This window comes from Psammomys obesus, unplaced genomic scaffold (assembly GCF_907164565.1).
Source record: "Psammomys obesus unplaced genomic scaffold, mPsaObe1.curated_primary_1811, whole genome shotgun sequence".
NCBI lineage: Eukaryota > Metazoa > Chordata > Mammalia > Rodentia > Muridae > Psammomys > Psammomys obesus.
The window spans coordinates 3,993,757-4,011,079 of NW_026596051.1; positions in this window are offsets into that span (position 1 = coordinate 3,993,757).

Here is a 17,323-nt window from a genome sequence, read left to right on the forward strand (position 1 = left end):
TCATGATTTCCTTATTTTTCATTGCTGAGTAATACTCCATTGTATAGATGTACCACAGTTTCTGCATCCATTCTTCAGTTGAGGGTCATCTGGGTTGTTTCCAGCTTCTGGCTATTACAAATATAGCTGCTACAAACATGGTTGAGCAAATGTCCTTTTTGTGTACTTGACCCTCTTTTGGGTATATGCCTAGGAGTGGTTTGGCTGGATCTTGAGGAAGCGCTATTCCTAGTTGTCTAAGAAAGCGCCAGATTGATTTCCAGAGTGGTTGTACCAGTTTACATTCCCACCAGCAGTGGAGGAGGATTCCCCTTTTTCCACAACCTCTCCAGCATGTGTTGTCCCTTGAGTTTTTCATCTTGGCCATTCTGATGGGTGTAAGGTGAAATCTCAGGGTTGTTTTGATTTGCATTTCCCTAATGGCTAATGAGGTTGAGCATTTCTTTAAGTGCTTCTCTGCCATTCGATATTCCTCTACAGAGAATTCTCTCTTTAGCTCTGTTCCCCATTTTTAAGTGGATTACTTCGTTTATTGATTTTCAGCTTGTTTAGTTCTTTATATATATTGGATATGAGTCCTCTGTCAGATAAAGGGTTGGTGATTCTTTCCCAATCTGTAGGCAGTCGCTTTGTTTTGAAGACAGTGTCCTTTGCTTTACAGAAGCTTTTCAATTTCATGAGGTCCCATTTATTGATTGTTGCTCTTAGAGCCTGTGCTGTTGGTGTTCTGTTCAGGAAATTTTCTCCTGTACCAATGAGTTCTAGGGTATTCCCCACTTTTTTTTCTAGACGATTTAATGTGTCTGGTTTTATGTTGAGGTCTTTGATCCACTTGGACTTCAGTTTTGTGTAGGAGGATAAGTATGGATCTATTTTCATTTTTCTACATGTAGACATCCAGTTGGACCAGCACCATTTGTTGAAGATGCTATCTTCTTTCCATTGTATGGTTTTGGCATCTTTGTCAAAAATCAGGTGTCCGTAAGTGTGTGGGTTTATTTCTGGGTCTTCTGTTCGATTCCATTGATCCACCATTCTGTTTCTATGCCAGTATCATGCAGTTTTTATAACTGTTGCTCTATAGTACAGCTTGAGATCAGGGATGGAGATACTTCCAGAAGATCTTTTATTGTAGAGGATTGTTTTAGCAATTCTCGGTTTCTTGTTATTCCATACGAAGTTGAGAATTTTTCTTTCCAGGTCTGTAAAAAATTGTGTTGGCAATTTGATGGGAATTGCATTAAATCTGTAGATCGCTTTTGGTAAGATGGCCATTTTTACTATGTTAATCCTGCCAAGCCATGAGCATGGGAGATCTTTCCATCTTCTCATATCTTCCTCTAATTCTTTCTTCAGAGACTTGAAATTTTTTCATACAAGTCTTTGACTTGCTTGGTTAGGGTTACACCAAGGTACTTTATGTCATTTGTGGCTATTGTGAATGGTGTTGTTTCTCTAATTTCTTTCTCAGCCCTTTTGTCTTTTGTATACAGGAGTGCTACTGATTTTTTTTTTTTTTTAGTTAATTTTGTATCCGGCCACTTTGCTGAAGGTGTTTATCAGCTGTAGGAGATCCCTGGTATAGTTTTTGGGGTCACCTATATATACTATCATATCATCTGCAAATAGTGATAATTTGACTTCTTCCTTTCCCATTTGTATCCCCTTGATCTCCTTCAACTGTCTTATTGCTCTAGCAAAGACTTCCAGCACTATGTTGAAGAGATATGGAGAGAATGAGCAGCCTTATCTTGTCCCTGATTTCAGTGGGATAGGTTTAAGTTTCTCTCAGTTCAGTTTGATGTTGTCTATAGGCTTTCTGTAAATCGCCTTTACTATATTTAGATATGTGCCTTGGATCCCAGATCTCTCCAGTACTTTAAACATGAATGGATGTTGGATTTTGTCAAATGCTTTTTCAGCATCTAGGGAGATTATCATGTGTTTTTTTTTTCTTTCAGTTTGTTAATATGGTGGATCACATTGATGGATTTCCATATATTGAACCACCCCTGCATACCTGGGATGAAGCCTACTTGGTCATAGTAGATAATATCTTTGATGTGTTCTTGGATTCGGTTTGCAAGTATTTTGTTAAGTATTTTTGCATCAATGTTCATAAGGGAGATTGGCCTGAAATTCTCTTTCTTTGTTGAGTCTTTGTGAGGTTTAGATAACAAGGTGATTGTGGCTTCATAGAATGAGTTTGATAATGTTCGTTCTGTTTCTATTTTGTGGAATAGTTTGAAGAGAATTGGAGTTAGCTCTTCTTTGAAGGTCTGGTAGAATTCTGCGCTGAAGCCATCTGGTCCTTGGCTTTTTTTTGGATGGGAGACTTTTGATGACTGCTTCTATTTCTTTGGGGGATATAGGACTATTTAATTGATTTACCTGGTCCTGATTCAGGTTTGGTAAGTCAAATCGATCAAGAAAATTGTCCATTTCATTTAGGTTTTCAAATTTTGTGGCATATAGACTTTTGAAGAAAGTCCTAATGATTGTTTGGATTGCCTCAGTGTCTGTAGTTATGTCCCCCTTTTCATTTCTGATTTTGTTGATTTGGGTGGTGTCTCTCTGCCTTTTAGTTAGCTTGGTTAAGGGTTTGTCGATCTTGTTGATTTTCTCAAAGAACCAGCTCTTGGTTTCATTCCAGTTTACATTCCCACCACCAATGGAGGAGGGTTCCCTTTTCTCCACAACCTCTCCAGCATGTGTTGGTGTTTTTCATTTTGGCCATTCTGATGGGTGTAAGGTGATATCTCAGGGTTGTTTTGATTTGCATTTCCCTGATGGCTAATGAGGATGAGCATTTCTTTAAATGTTTCTCTGCCATTCGATATTCCTCTGTTGAGAATTCTCTGTTTAGCTCTGTTCCCCATTTTTTAATTGGATTACTTGGTTTGCTGCTTTTCAGCTTCTTTAGTTCTTTGTATATACTCGACATTAGTCCTCTGTCAGATAAAGGGTTAGTGAAGATTCTTTCCCAATCTGTAGGCAGTCGTTTTGTTTTGATGACAGTGTCCTTTGCTTTACAGAAGCTGTTCAGTTTCATGAGGTCCCATTTATTGATTGTTGCTCTTAGAGCCTGTGCTGTTGGTGTTCTGTTCAGGAAGTTGTCTCCTGTGCCAATGAGTTCTAGACTGTTCCCCACTTTTTCTTCTAACAGATTTAGAGTATCTGGTTTTATGTTGAGGTCTTTTATCCACTTGGACTTTAGTTTTGTGCAGGGTGATAAATATAGATCTAATTTCATTTTTCTACATGTGGACATCCAGTTGGACCAGCACCATTTGTTGAAGATGCTGTCTTTTTTCCATTGAATGGTTTTGGCTTCTTTGTCAAATATTGAGTATTCATAGGTGTGTGGGTTTATTTCTGGGTCTTCTATGCGGTTCCATTGATCCTCCTTTCTGTTTTTATGCCAGTACCATGCAGTTTTTATTACTATTGCTTTGTAGTACAACTTGAGATCGGGGATGGAGATACCTCCAGATGATCTGTTGTTGTACAGGATTGTTTTGGAGATTCTGGGTTTTTTGTTTCTCCATATGAAGCTGAGAATCTTTTTTTTTTCAAGGTCTGTGAAGAATTGAGTTGGTATTTTGATTGGAATTGCATTGAATCTGTAGATTGCTTTTGGCAGGACGGCCATTTTCACAATGTTAATCCTACCAATCCATGAGCATGGGAGATCTTTCCATCTTCTGAGATCTTCTTCAATTTCTTTCTTCAGAGACTTGAAGTTTTGCTCAAAAAGGTCTTTCACTTGCTTGATTAGTGTCACCCCAAGGTACTTTATGTGGTTAGTGGCTATTGTGAAGGGTGTTGTTTCCCTAATTTCTTTCTCGGCCATTTTGTCTTTGGTATACAGGAGGGCTTCTGATTTTTTTGAGTTGATTTTGTATCCTGCCACTTTGCTGAAGGTGTTTATCAACTGGAGGAGTTCTCTGGTTGAATTTTTGGGGTCGCTCATATATACTATCATATCATCTGCGAATAGTGACACTTTGACCTCTTCCTTTCCGATCTGTATCCCCTTGATCTCCTTTAGTTGTCTTATTGCTCTGGCTAGGACTTCAAGTACTATGTTGAAGAGGTAGGGAGAGAGTGGGCAGCCTTGTCTTGTCCCTGATTTCAGTGGGATTGATTTAAGTTTCTCTCCATTGAGTTTGATGTTGGCTATAGGCTTGCTGTATATTGCCTTTACTATGTTTAGATATGTGCCTTGCATCCCTGATCTCTCCAAGACTTTAAACATGAATGGGTGTTGGACTTTGTCAAATGCTTTTTCAGCATCTAAGGAGATGATCATGTGGTTTTTCTCCTTCAGTTTGTTTATGTGGTGGATTACATTGATGGATTTCCGTATGTTGAACCACCCTTGCATGCCTGGGATGAAGCCTACTTGGTCGTGGTGGATGATATCTTTGATGTGTTTTTGGATTCGGTTTGCAAGTATTTTATTGAGTATTTTTGTGTCAATGTTCATAAGAGCGATAGGTCTGAAGTTCTCTTTTTTTGTTGGGTCTTTGTGTGGTTTAGGTATCAGGCTGACTGTTGCTTCATAGAATGAGTTTGGTAATGTACCTTCTGTTTCTATTTTGTGGAATAGTTTGAGGAGAATTGGTGTGAGCACTTCTTTGAAGGTCTTGTAGAATTCCACGCTGAAACCATCTGGCCCAGGGCTTTTTTTGGAGAGGAGACTGTGAATGACTGCTTCAATTTCCTTGGGGGATATAGGGCTGTTCAGTCTTTCTACCTGATCTTGACTTAATGTTGGAAGATGGAATATATCAAGAAAATTGTCCATTTCATTTAGATTTGCAAATTTTGTAGCATATTGGCTTTTTTAGTATGACCTAATGATTGTTTGAATTTCCTCTGTGTCTGTAGTTATGTCACCCTTTTCATCTCTGATTTTGTTGATTTGGACAGATTCTCTCTGCTTTTTAGTTTGGCTAAGGGTTTGTCTATCTTGTTGATTTTCTCAAAGAACCAGTTTTTTGTTTCATTGATTCTTTGAATAGTTTTATTTGTTTCTAATTGATTGATTTCAGCCCTGAGTTTGATTATTTCCAGCCTTCTGCTCCTCTTGGGTGTATCTGCTTCTTTTTTTTCTAGGGTATTCAGTTGGGTCATTAAGTTGTTTGTATGTGCTGTTACGAATTTCTTCTTGCAGGCACTTAGTGCTATAAATTTTCCCTGAGCACTGCTTTCAGTGTGTACCATAAATTTGGGTATGTTGTGCCTTCGTTTTCATTGAATTCTAGGAAGTCTTTAATTTCTTTCTTTATTTCTTCCTTAACCCAGCTGTCGTTGACTAACGGGTTGTTCTGTTTCCATGTACGTGTAGGCAGTTTGTTATTTCTGTTGTTGTTGAGGTCCAGCTTAAGTCCATGGTGGTCAGATAGAATACAAGGGATTATTTCAATCTTTTTGTATCTGTTGAGGCTTGCTTTATGACCAACTATATGGTCTATTTTGGAGAACGTTCCATATGGTGCTGAAAAGAAGGTATACTCTTTTGAGTTTGGATGAAAAGATCGGTAGACGTCTATTAGGTCCATTTTATTTAGGGTCTCTGTAAGTGTTTTTATTTCCCTATTTGTTTTCTGTTTAGTTGATCTGTCCCTTGGTGAGAGTGGAGTGTTGAAGTCTCCCACTATTAGGGTTTTAGGATCAATGTGTGATTTAAGCTTTAATATTGTTTCATTTACAAATGTAGGTAGGTGCTCTTGTATTTGGGGCATAGATATTCAAAATTGTGATGTCCTCTTGGTGGATTTTTCCTTTGATGAGAATACAGTGGCCGTCCTTATCTTTTTTGATTAACTTGGGTTGAAAGTCTATTTTATTAGATATTAGGATGGCTACTCCCGCTTGTTTTCTGGAACCATTTGCTTGAAAGACAGTTTTCCAGCCCTTTACTCTGAGGTAGTGTTTATCTTTGTTGCATAGGTGTGTTTCTTGGATGCAACAGAATGATGGATCCTGTTTCCGCAACCATTCTGTTAGTCTGTGTCTTTGAATTGGGGAGTTGAGTCCGTTGATGTTGATAGAAACTAGTGACCAACAATTGTTACTTACTTTAGATGTGGTGTTGGTGGTGTCACTGAGTTTCATTGCTTGTCTTCTTTTGGTTTTTTTGTTGTGTAGTTATCTATTTCCTCTGTTTCCTTCGATGTAGTTGTTTTCTTTGCTTTGGAGTTTCCCTTCTAGTAACTTCTGTAGAGCTGGGTTACTATGTAGATATTGTTTAAATTTGGTTTTGTCTTGGGATATCTTGAATTCTCTGTCTATGTTGATTGAAAGTTTTGCTTGGTATAGTAGTCTGGGTTGGAATCTGTGGTCCCTTAAGGACTGTATGATTTCTGTCCAGGCCCTTCTGGCTTTCATAGTTTCTGTTGAGAAATCTGGTGTGATTCTGATAGGTCTACCTTTATATGTTACTTGGCCTTTTTCCCTTGCTGCTTTTAGAATTTTTTCTTTGTTTTGTAGGATCAGTGTTTTGACTATGATGTGACGTGAAGAATTTCTTTTCTGGTCTAGTCTACTTGGTGTTCTGTAGGCCTCTTGTATGTTTACGAACATCTCCTTCTTTAAGTTGGGGAAGTTTTCTTCTATAATTTTCTTGAAAATATTTTCTGGACCTTTGAGCCTGATGTCTTCTTTTTCTTCTACTCCTATTATTCTTAGGTTTTGTCTTTTCATGGTGTCCTTGATTTCTTGGATGTTTTGTGTTTGGAACTTTTCTGATTTTATTTTTTCTTTGAGAGATGTGTCAATTTCCGCAAGTGTATCTTCGGCTCCTGAAATTTTTTCTTCCATTTCTTGTATTCTGTTGGTGATGCTTACCTTTGTAGTTCCTGATCTTTTCTCTATGTTCTCCAGCTCCTGGTTTTTCTCTATTTGTGTTTTCTTTATTGATTCTAATTCTGTTTTCATGGCTTGCACCATTTCCTTCATCTGTTTGAATGTGGACTCCTGCTTTTCAATGATAGCTTCTATTTTTTTGTCCGTTTCCTCTCTATGTATCACTAATTGTGCCTCTACTTCTTTGGGTATAATTGCCTGTATTTCTATGAGAGCTTTGTTTATTTCTTCTTTATTTGCCTTCATTTGTGTGGACATTTATTTGAGAGCTTTGTGCATTTCTTCTCTGTTTGCCTCAATTTTCGTGGTCATTTCTCTGAGAGCACGATTTGTTTCCTCTTGGGTAGTCTCGATTTCTTTGGTTATTTCTCTGAGGGCTTTGTTCATTTCATCTCTATGGGCCTCTAGTAGCTGGAGAAACATAGTTTTGAGGTCGTTTTCTTGTATATCTAGTGAATTGAAGTGTCCATTGTTTTGTGGGGTTGCTGGTGAGGTCATTGTGTCCTGATTTTTGTTGGGAGTGTTCTTAAGTCTGCCTCTAGCCATCTGGTTATTTATAATCCTCAATGGTTGTTCCTCGAGATTGTAGTTTGGGCTATGATCCTCTCTTTCTGTTTTCTGGAGTGTTTTTTCAGGAAGATGAGAGAGGTTCACTGCTTTGGGAGTGTGCACTTTGTTTTTAGTTTTGCCTAAGTAAAGAATGTGAAGCTGGCGCTATTCGCGTGCGCTTTTAGCGGGCACAGTGTGCATGCGCGGATTCTCTGATTATTGCAGTGGCCTGCAAGCCACTATTACGCAGGTCTGACTGCGATCCAGGGATTGTTTGCCTGGATTACCCTGGTGGACCCACAAGGCAGAGGCTTCACTGTTGGGGTCGCTATCCCAAGAATCCCTCTAATACCCACACTAGGAGTGTGGGTGCCAGGGATCTTGTCTGGTTGCTTCTGTGGAGAGGCCCTGGGTCTGGGGCAATCTCTCCCTAGAAGGCTCACTCACTCGTTTGCAGGACCAGTTGGAATGCACAGAGGTTCCCCTTGCTCACTCCTCTCTGTTTTGGTCCTGTTGCAGAAGTGCACGGGTAGGCTATCAGTCAGCTCTGTGACACTGTGGCCGCAGGACTCGGTGTCCACCTTTCCTGTGTGCTGCCTCTTTGTCCTTTCCCTCTGCCAGGAGGGGTTATGTTGACTGGTCCCTGGGTGGCGTGGGAAAGAGTTAGGGTGAGTGTACTCAATCCCAGATCCCGGGCCCAGATCTCTCTGCCAGAAGCAGCCTAGCGGTAGAACCTATGTTTGCTGATCCCAAGAGAGTACCGGGTAGGGTTGAGTGTCTTCAGATCCAGAGCTTGGGTTTCTCTGCTAGGGGCCGCTGGAGAGAGGGTGTTATGTCCTTGGCAGGCTGCCTCTCTGTCCTTCCCCTCTGACCTTCTCCTCTGCTAGGTCAAGCTTATGGAGGTGCTCTCAGGGGAGTGCCAGCAGGGGTTGGGGCTTCTCAGTAGGATCCTGAGCTGGCGGCGTTTCTCTGCGGGGGGGGAGGGGGGCCCGGTGATAGAACTTGCTGCTAGACCTTATTGCGCTGGACCCATGATAATCTCAGGACGTGTAGAATGACCACAGTCCCAGATCCTGAGCTATAGTTTGTTTGCTAGGAGCGGCAGGCAGCACTGGAGTTCCGGCACTGTGAAGCCGCTGTGCGCCTCTTTATCCTTCCACTCCACTGTGGCATGGTTATGGCGGCGTTTGGGGGAGTGACCGAAAGGATTGGGTTTTCTCAGCCCCGATCTTGGGTGGGGTACAGACAATGTGGTCTGTGGCAGATTCTGCTGGACACCTCCTGCCTCCTCGGAAGAGGGAGTAGGGATTTTGAGCTGGGCGTGCAGCTGAGATCCGTGCGGGGCAGGAGCTCAATTGTGATGGCGGCAGGTACCCGCAGAGGTCGGAGAGACCTTCCAGGGAAAGACTGGGTGATCAGTGACCAGTCTGGCAACTTTCCTTCCCCGTTGGGTTTTTTTGCGACTGGGACTCCCAGCCTCAGGCACCCATGTGCCCACCAATCAGCTTGGGAAACTGATCGGGACAAGCAGGCTTGCAGCACCAGCCCGGAGACCCAAAGCCTGCGTTAGCAGGGTTCTCTTCCCGGTTCTGGCTGGGCAGCTGAGAGTGGACCCAACCGCTTCCCACGCCATGGGAGCCTTTCCTCACCTGGGAAACAGGATCGATCACTGTTCTTTTAGGGCCCAGAGTTCAGTCTCCTGGTCACTGCTCGGAGTGTGTTGTCCTGCTTCTCAGACATGGTGTTCTCCTGGTGCCACCATCTTGGCTCCTCTCAGATGTATCCCACTGTTTTTTAAAATATAATTCACAGCGAAGTATTTTGTTGCAGTGGGGTATTATATCCTATTTCATTTTTAAAATATGAAAAATATAAGATTTTGTAGGTATTTATACTATACCAAATTCACTGGAAACAGGTCAGAAAAATTAGATGTCAACATTTGGGGAAGTCAGTGAATTGAGTTTACTTGTACCATGCATTAAATATTTAGCATCTGGAATTATGCCAAAATTGAAAGTTTTTTTCTTTGTTTTTGTTTTCTTCTTTTCTCCGGATTTACATGTCCAGTATTACAATGACCTGGAAATAAGAAAAGTGTGCTCAATACAGTTCCAATTATTAATCCTGGAACCAGTACTATTTGCTATTACGTGAACTGATATATTTAGGAATGTATATGTGTATAGAGTTGCATATATACATGCAATATCAATTCATGAAAAAAGAGGCCAAGAGTTTGATAGGGAGAGAGGGGAGTATTTGGAGAAAAGAAACGGAAAGAAAATGTAATTAAATTATAATCTCAAAAATAAAAATAAGATAATTGTCTAATTTACTCTAATTATGAATTTGATGTTTGATAGATTTTTTTGGTAGTTTGTGTGCTTTTATTGAGTAATTGAGACCAGTAATGTAGTTATTACTGAAAGTTGTGTATTAATTTTTGTTATTTTTTGTTTTTAAAATATTTTTATTTAATTTTTATTAATTAAACTTTATTTACTTTGTATCCCTCCATAAACCCCTCCCACCTTCCCACCCAATCCCACTTTCCCTCCCCTTTCTCCATGCATGACCCTCCCCAAATCCTCTGATACAAGAAGTCTTCTTTTCCTTCCTTCTGATCCTAGTCTATCAGATCTCATCAGGAGTAGCTGCATTGTCTTCCTCTGTGGTCTGGCAAGGGTGCTCCCCTGTCAGGGTGAGGTGATCAAAGAGCAGGCCAATAAGTTCATGTCAGAGGCAGTCCCTGTTCCCATTACTATGAAACCCACTTGGACACTGAACTGCCATGGGCTCCAAGATTTTAAGAGTTTAGTTTTATTTTTTTTCCAATAACATGACAGCACTTGCATCATAGGAATATGTTGAAAGTCAGGAAATCAGCTCATTGTTACCTTCTCCCTGATGTGCAATTGGGCATAAGTACTGGCAAGCAATTCCAGGTAGCTTTTGTGTAAATAAAATTAACATATTCAGTTCTCAGTGTCTCCAGAAAAGACAAGAATAGCATGATAGTTAAAGTATAAAGCCCTTTTACTTCGTTTAGAAACATTTGTTAGGTATATACTCACTTATATAGACCTATAAGATATGGTAAACATAATGAAAGCTATACACCTAAAGAAGATAAACAAGAAAGAGGACCCGGGGTAGAATGATCAATCCTCACTTAGAAAGACAAATGAGATGTACAGTGGATGTAGGAGAAAACAAGAAACAGGACAGGAGCTAACCACAGAGGGCCCCTGAAAGACTACCTAGCAATGTATCAAAGTAGATACTAAGACTCATAAGCAAACCTTTGGCAGAGTGCAGGGAATCATATGAACGAAGGGGGAGTTAGTATGACATGGAGAGGATAGGAGCTCCACAAGGACCAAATATATCTGGGCACAGGGTCTTTTCAGAGACTGACATTCAACCAAGGACCATGTATGGATATAACCTCGAACCCCTGCTAAGATGTAGCCCCTGGTAGATCAGTAACCAATTGGTTTCCCATAGTGAGGGGAACAGGGACTATTTCTGACAGGCACTCAATGGCAGGCTCTTTGACCTCCCCACACCCCAAGGGAGGAGCAGACCTGCTAGGCCACAAAGGAGGACTTTGCAGCCAGTCCTGAAGATACCTGATAAAACAGGGTCAGATGAAAGGGGAGTAGGTCCTCCTCAATCAGTGGCCTTGGAAAGGGGCAGGGAGGAGATGAAGGATGGTGGTTGGGATTGGGAGGGAATGAGGGAGTTGGATACAGATTAAATAAAATGTAACTAATAATAAAAATTAAAAAAAGAAAATAAGAATATCAATAACAGAAAAAGAAAGAAAATGAGGATAATGTTTTTTTCATTTATTTTTTATTTTTTTAAATTTTATTTTAGTTTATTAAATATACTTTATTCACTTTGTATCCCCCCCATAAGCCCCTCCCTCCTCCCCTTCCTGTCCAACCCTCCCCTTCCCCTTCTTCAAGCATGCCCCTCCCCAAGTCCACTGATAGGGGAGGTCCTCCTATCCTTCCTTTTGATCTTGGTCTATCACATCACATCAGGAGTGGCTGAATTGTCTTCCTCTGTGGCCTGGTAAGGCTGCTTCCCCCTCAGGGGGAGGTGATCAAAGAGCAGGCCAATCAGATTACGTCAGAGGCAATCCCTCTTCCCATTACTATATAACCACTTTGACACTAAACTCCCATGGGCCACATCTGTGCAGGGGTTCTAAGTTATCCCCATGCCTGGTAATTAGTTGGAGTATGAGTCTCTGGGAAGACCTCTGTGTTCAAATTTTCTGGTTTTGTTGCTCTCCTTGTGGGTTCCTGTCCTCTCCAGCTCTTACTGTTTCCCACTTCTTACATAAGATTCCATGCACTCTGCCCAAAAGTTGGCCATAAGTCTCAGTGTCTGCTTTGATAGTCTGCAGGGCAGAGCCTTTCAGAGGCCCTCTGTGGCAGGTTTCTAGGTTGTTTCCTGTTTTCTTCTTCTTCTGAGGTCCATCCTCTTTGCCTTTTGAGATGGGGATTGAGCATTTTAGTCAGGGTCCTATCTCTTGATTAGTTTCTTTAGATGTACAGATTTCAGTAGGTTTATCGTATGCTTTATGTCTATATGAGTGAGTATATATCATGTGTGTCTTTCTGCTTCTGAGACAGCTCACTCAGTATGATCCTTTCCAGGTCCCACCATTTACCTGCAAATTTCATGATTTCCTTATTTTTCATTGCTGAGTAATACTCCATTGTGCAGATGTACCACAATTTCTGCATCCATTCTTCAGTTGAGGGGCATCTGGTATGTTTCCAGCTTCTGGCTATTACAAATAAGGCTGATACAAACATGGTTGAGCAAATGCTATTATTGTTTTTAAAAATATGATTATGTTGCTTCTCAAAAAAGGTAGGTGGACAGGTTTTAGAATGGAAGAAAGATGTGTATTTGTGTTTGTGTCTGTGTGTATGAGAGATATTTTGCGTTTTCATGTTATTTCACTTTTGCGATTGTAATTATAACATTTCTCCCTGCCATTATCTTCCTTCAAATCCTCATATACTGCTCCTCTCTGTCTTTGAAAATTCATGGCATTCTTTTATTAGCATTATTATTACAGGCAACTCAGAATTGCTGAACAGGAGAAATATGTGTCTTCCCCAGGGAAGAGCACACCAATACCAGTGGTGGTCCCTTGAGATATAAACATGCAAGTACAAACATGATAAAGACCAAGAATAAATAAATAAATAGAAATGAAAAAAGATGAATGTTTTATAACTTAAAAATTGATGTAACTAAGAATTCAATATAAAATTAGTATATAATTTATATATGTATATTGTATGTACATAATGATGGTGTAAATATATTTTTCAGTCTCCAAATGAACATATATTAAAATATACAGTAAGTATGGGAGGCAAAAGCTAGAGGGTTTTCTGAAGCATGGTATTAATGAGAAGTCATGCTCTGATTTCTTTGCTGCAATGAGTTGTCTCTCTGTAACTCTATTGGATTAAATATTGATGTTCAACTTTTGCCACAGTGTAGGAAATCACTAGTATGATAAACTATGTACTTTTTTTCATTAATTACAAAACCTGAGGGTGTCATTGACCATTCTAGCAATGAGGTGGGAATTAGGAAATTAATTTAGAAGCACGTTGTTTAAAATGGTGTGTATAATTTCATGTGCTCTAAACTGACTTTTATGGAAGAATAGTCATTTTATTATAGCTAAGTTCATGTCACAAACATGCCTTACCATAGTGTACCTTTCAGGTTTTGTTTCTTCATGATATTTTATCATTTAAGATGAAATTGCCAATTGGTTTTACAGGGTAAATTCATCTTCTTTATGATGGAATTTCAAGGTTGCTGGGAAATGTTTTAAAATGAGAACATTATGTTTTGATGAAATTATTCAAATTGAAGTGCTTCTAATCTAGTAAAGTCCTTTTTTGATTTATGGAAGAGATTTGTTTTTTCTGCTTAAATGCAATCTCAGCTCAAGAAAATTGAAATCCGTGGTGATCTGGGATTGGTCAAAGGAGTGAATGTCAAGAGACAGCCCTGCAAGGCATCCTCAGGTATACATACTTATTTTGAGAGCAGTGTGTCAACTTCAAGAGTATTTTGTTAAGACTCAAAGCCACAAAATGAACTTTCTGAGTGTGGATTGTTGCCTAGGTTTCTATAACATAACATCTGTGCATCAGGAAAAACAAAATATGTTGAGAATTGAAAAGGCTCAGAGAGTTTATTTAGTACTGCACTAAAATGTTAGCCTACTTCAGTTTCATGGATTCTGGCAAAAGATACAAGACCATGAATTTTGGATAAAATATTTTATTATTCAAAGCAATAAATAGTATGGGGACTGTTAACATTTTTTTTTCATGTGAGTTGTCTGATTTCCATTCCTATAAGATGACTTGACAATGACCAGGTGACACCTACACATAACTGCCTAACTCAGAGCAACCTAGAGGCTGGAGAACATGAATCTTTTGTAATGAGCAATAAGCCTTCTTTTCCTTGGTTCTGAAATGAGGTACTATACTATCTTAGCAACTATGCCATTATCCCTATAAAATTGCTCAAAATTGCTAGTAGGTTTCCTTGCTTGCAAAGAATGCAGAAAAGGAAGGAATATGAAGAAAAGCAAGTATACTCCAAGCATACATGAAGAACTTCATCCTATTAGAGTGAAAATGACATGACATGTTAAAATAAAAACAATCTTATTGGTCACCATTTTCTGCGTATTTCCAACAATGATAAAAAATTAGTCTTTATAGCACCGTCCTCTGTGTATAACAACCATCATGTTTGTCAGATATGAGTATCTGTAAGAGACTTTCAGGATTGTGCCTGTCCACACTTCTTCATAGAAAGATGGGATGAGGAGGACCATTGAAATTCAAAATACTGCTGCCTCCATTTTCCAGCCAGCTGTTTATAATTCTTTCCTAGCTGTATGTGACACCATAGTTTCTGGAGGTGTTAGAATACATAGGTATGGAAGGTTAATAGAGAAGTGAACTCACTTTACTCAGCTATGGATAAGTTATCATCCACACTGCAGTAATACTTTTTGATATATGGATGCTTTGGAGTCACTGAAGCCTAAAAGTAATCCTCCACCCATGTTCATAAGTAAGCCCAAGTCATTCGTTTTCCAATTTGCATTTTGGTGGAATAGTACTTTGATTTGTCTGTGGTCTGTTTTGGGTGTGAAAATCTGTTTGCACCCCCCAGGGATAGTGTTACTTTAACACAAGTCAAGATGGGTCATGATCCAAGCTCAGTGCCAGAATATCTGTTCTCAACCACTGTCTACATATAATAAAATATGTTTACTCTAGCACAAAATAAAATTTGATCATTGACTTTGTGTCATAGTTGGTGGTCCCTCCATTATTGTGCTTACATAGTCCATGTGTTAGGAAACATGCAAGATATTTATTTTATCTATCGTTTTACTGTAGAAAAGGTGCCATTAACATAAACCTGTTTCCCATATTATTACTACGTCCTGGAAAGAGTCTTCTTCATCTCTGAGGTAGACTTGGTGTTCTGTTCTAGCTAGTTTCATTATCATACTTTTATTTTCTTCTATTTATTCAATTCTCAATTAGTGTTTTGCCACTATGAAAAGTGGTGGATGCATTTATTACATGATTAAATTTTATATTGAAGTACCTAAGATCTCTATGTTTATATTTACTTAACCCAACATCCTTATCTTTTAGTACTTTCTTCCACTACTCCTTCCCTGTGTTTATCTCAAGTTACTTTTAAAAATTCTCATCAAATGGCATGGTGATGTATACTTTCATCACTGGAAACACTCTGTTACCTTTGTTTGAAATGATCTAGTTGGGGGGAAGCAGTCCTGTTAGGCCACAGAGGAGGACTTTGCAGCCAGCCCTGAAGATACCGGATAAAATAGGGTCAAATGAAAGGGGAGGAGGTCCCCCCCTATCAGTGGACTGGGAAAGGGGCAGGGAGGAGACCAGGGAGGGAGTGTGGGGTTGGGGAGGGAAAGAGGGAGCAGGATACAGCTGGGACACAGAGTTAACAAAATGTAACTAATAAGAAAAATAAATTTTAAAAAATTTCAGCGATTAAAAAAAAAAGAAATGATCTAGGTTTATGTGAGATCTCATTCCTCATTTTCAGTGTTGCTGCTTCCACTGTGAAGGCTTCTGGAAGTGGTTCAAGCTGACCTGATCTTCTCATTGATGCTGTAAGTGCACCTTGTAGACTAACCTTTTACAGAGGTTAGATAACTGTGAATTCATAGTACAAGCAGATATTAAAAATTATAGATTTTCTAAAATCTATGCAAACATGTATTAACTAATGCACATATACAAAGTAGGAGTTTGAAGCTCTTGTGTTCAAGGTTAAAAATTCCTAATATCCAGAGAATCTGCTGAATTTTTTTTTCTTTAATTCAGGGTTTGGTTGTGTTTTACAAAGTGCCTAAAGCTCCTTGGAATAAGGAGCTGTATTCTGCATGCTTTGATTCTTGAGCATGGGTGAATATCCAGTATGAAGATGTGCTTGATAGCTGTACTAAATTATATTTAGAATTAATTGTTGGTTCATACTCATAGACATTTTCTTAAGATTACTATTCTACACTTAGCCAATGATGTCATTAAACAATTTTAGAATAATATGTTTAACTATCCTTAAAAATATTAAGTTTCAGTTGAGTGTGGTGGTTAATGCCTTTGATCACATGATGTGAAAGGTAGAGGCAGGCAGATCTCTGAGGTCAAGGGCAACCTGGTCTGCAGAGCAAGTTCTAGGACATTCAGGGCTACACAGAGAAACCCTGTCTTGAAAAAACAAAGAGAGGAAGAGAGAGCTTTCTTTACAGCTGAATAAAATATTGCATACTATTTGGTTTTTTTCTGTTCATCTGTTTATAGACTTTTCAGCTGGTTTTGCTTTCTAACTACTGTGAATAATGCATCAAGAAACATGGATATGTGTGTATTGTGTGATTAGGAATAATATCAGTCCCTTCTGTATAAACCAAGTGGTGCTAAAACTGGGTCATATGGTAGTTCTACTTATAATTTTTAAAATACCTACCATATTAATTCCATAGCAGCAACATCAGTTGAGAGTTCCACAAGCCATGGATATGGGTTCCTCTTTCTCCACATTCCCACCACTGTTTGTTACCATTTTACTTCTTCATGTTAGCTTTTATCAGGATGGGAGTTACATGGAGGAGAAAAGGGACAATAAATGGGTGCAGGGAACATAAGGAAGGGGAGCAGGGGCCAGAATAAGTATGCATACAAATGGCATAGTAAAACATATAACTGTAATTTCATCCAGAAAACAGCAGCTAATATTTATATATTTTTTTTAAATTTTCATTTGCATTGATTACAGTTTATTCAATTAGTATCCCCCTTTAGCTCCCTCCCTCCACCCCTTCCAATCCCATCCTCCTTCCCCCTTCTCCAACCACACCCCTCCTCCAGTTCACAGATAAGGGTGGTCTTCCTCCCCTTCCTTCAGGTCTCATCAGGACTGGCTGCATTGTCATCTTCTGTGGCCTGGTAAGGCTGCTCCCCCCTCAGAGGGAGGTGATCAACGAGCAGGCCAATCAGATTATGTCAGAGGCAGTCCCTCTTCCCATTACTATGTAACCCACTTGGACACTAAACTGCCATGGGCTACATCTGTGCAGGTGTTCTAGTTTATCTCCATGCATGGTCCTTGGTTGGAGAATCAGTCTCAGAAAAGACCACTGTGCCCAGATTTTTTGGTTCTGATGCTCTCCATGTGGAGTTCCTTTCCTCTCCTGGTCTTACAATTTCTCCCTTCTTTCAAAAGATTTCCTGCACTCTGCCCAAAGTTTGGCTATGAGTCTCGGCAT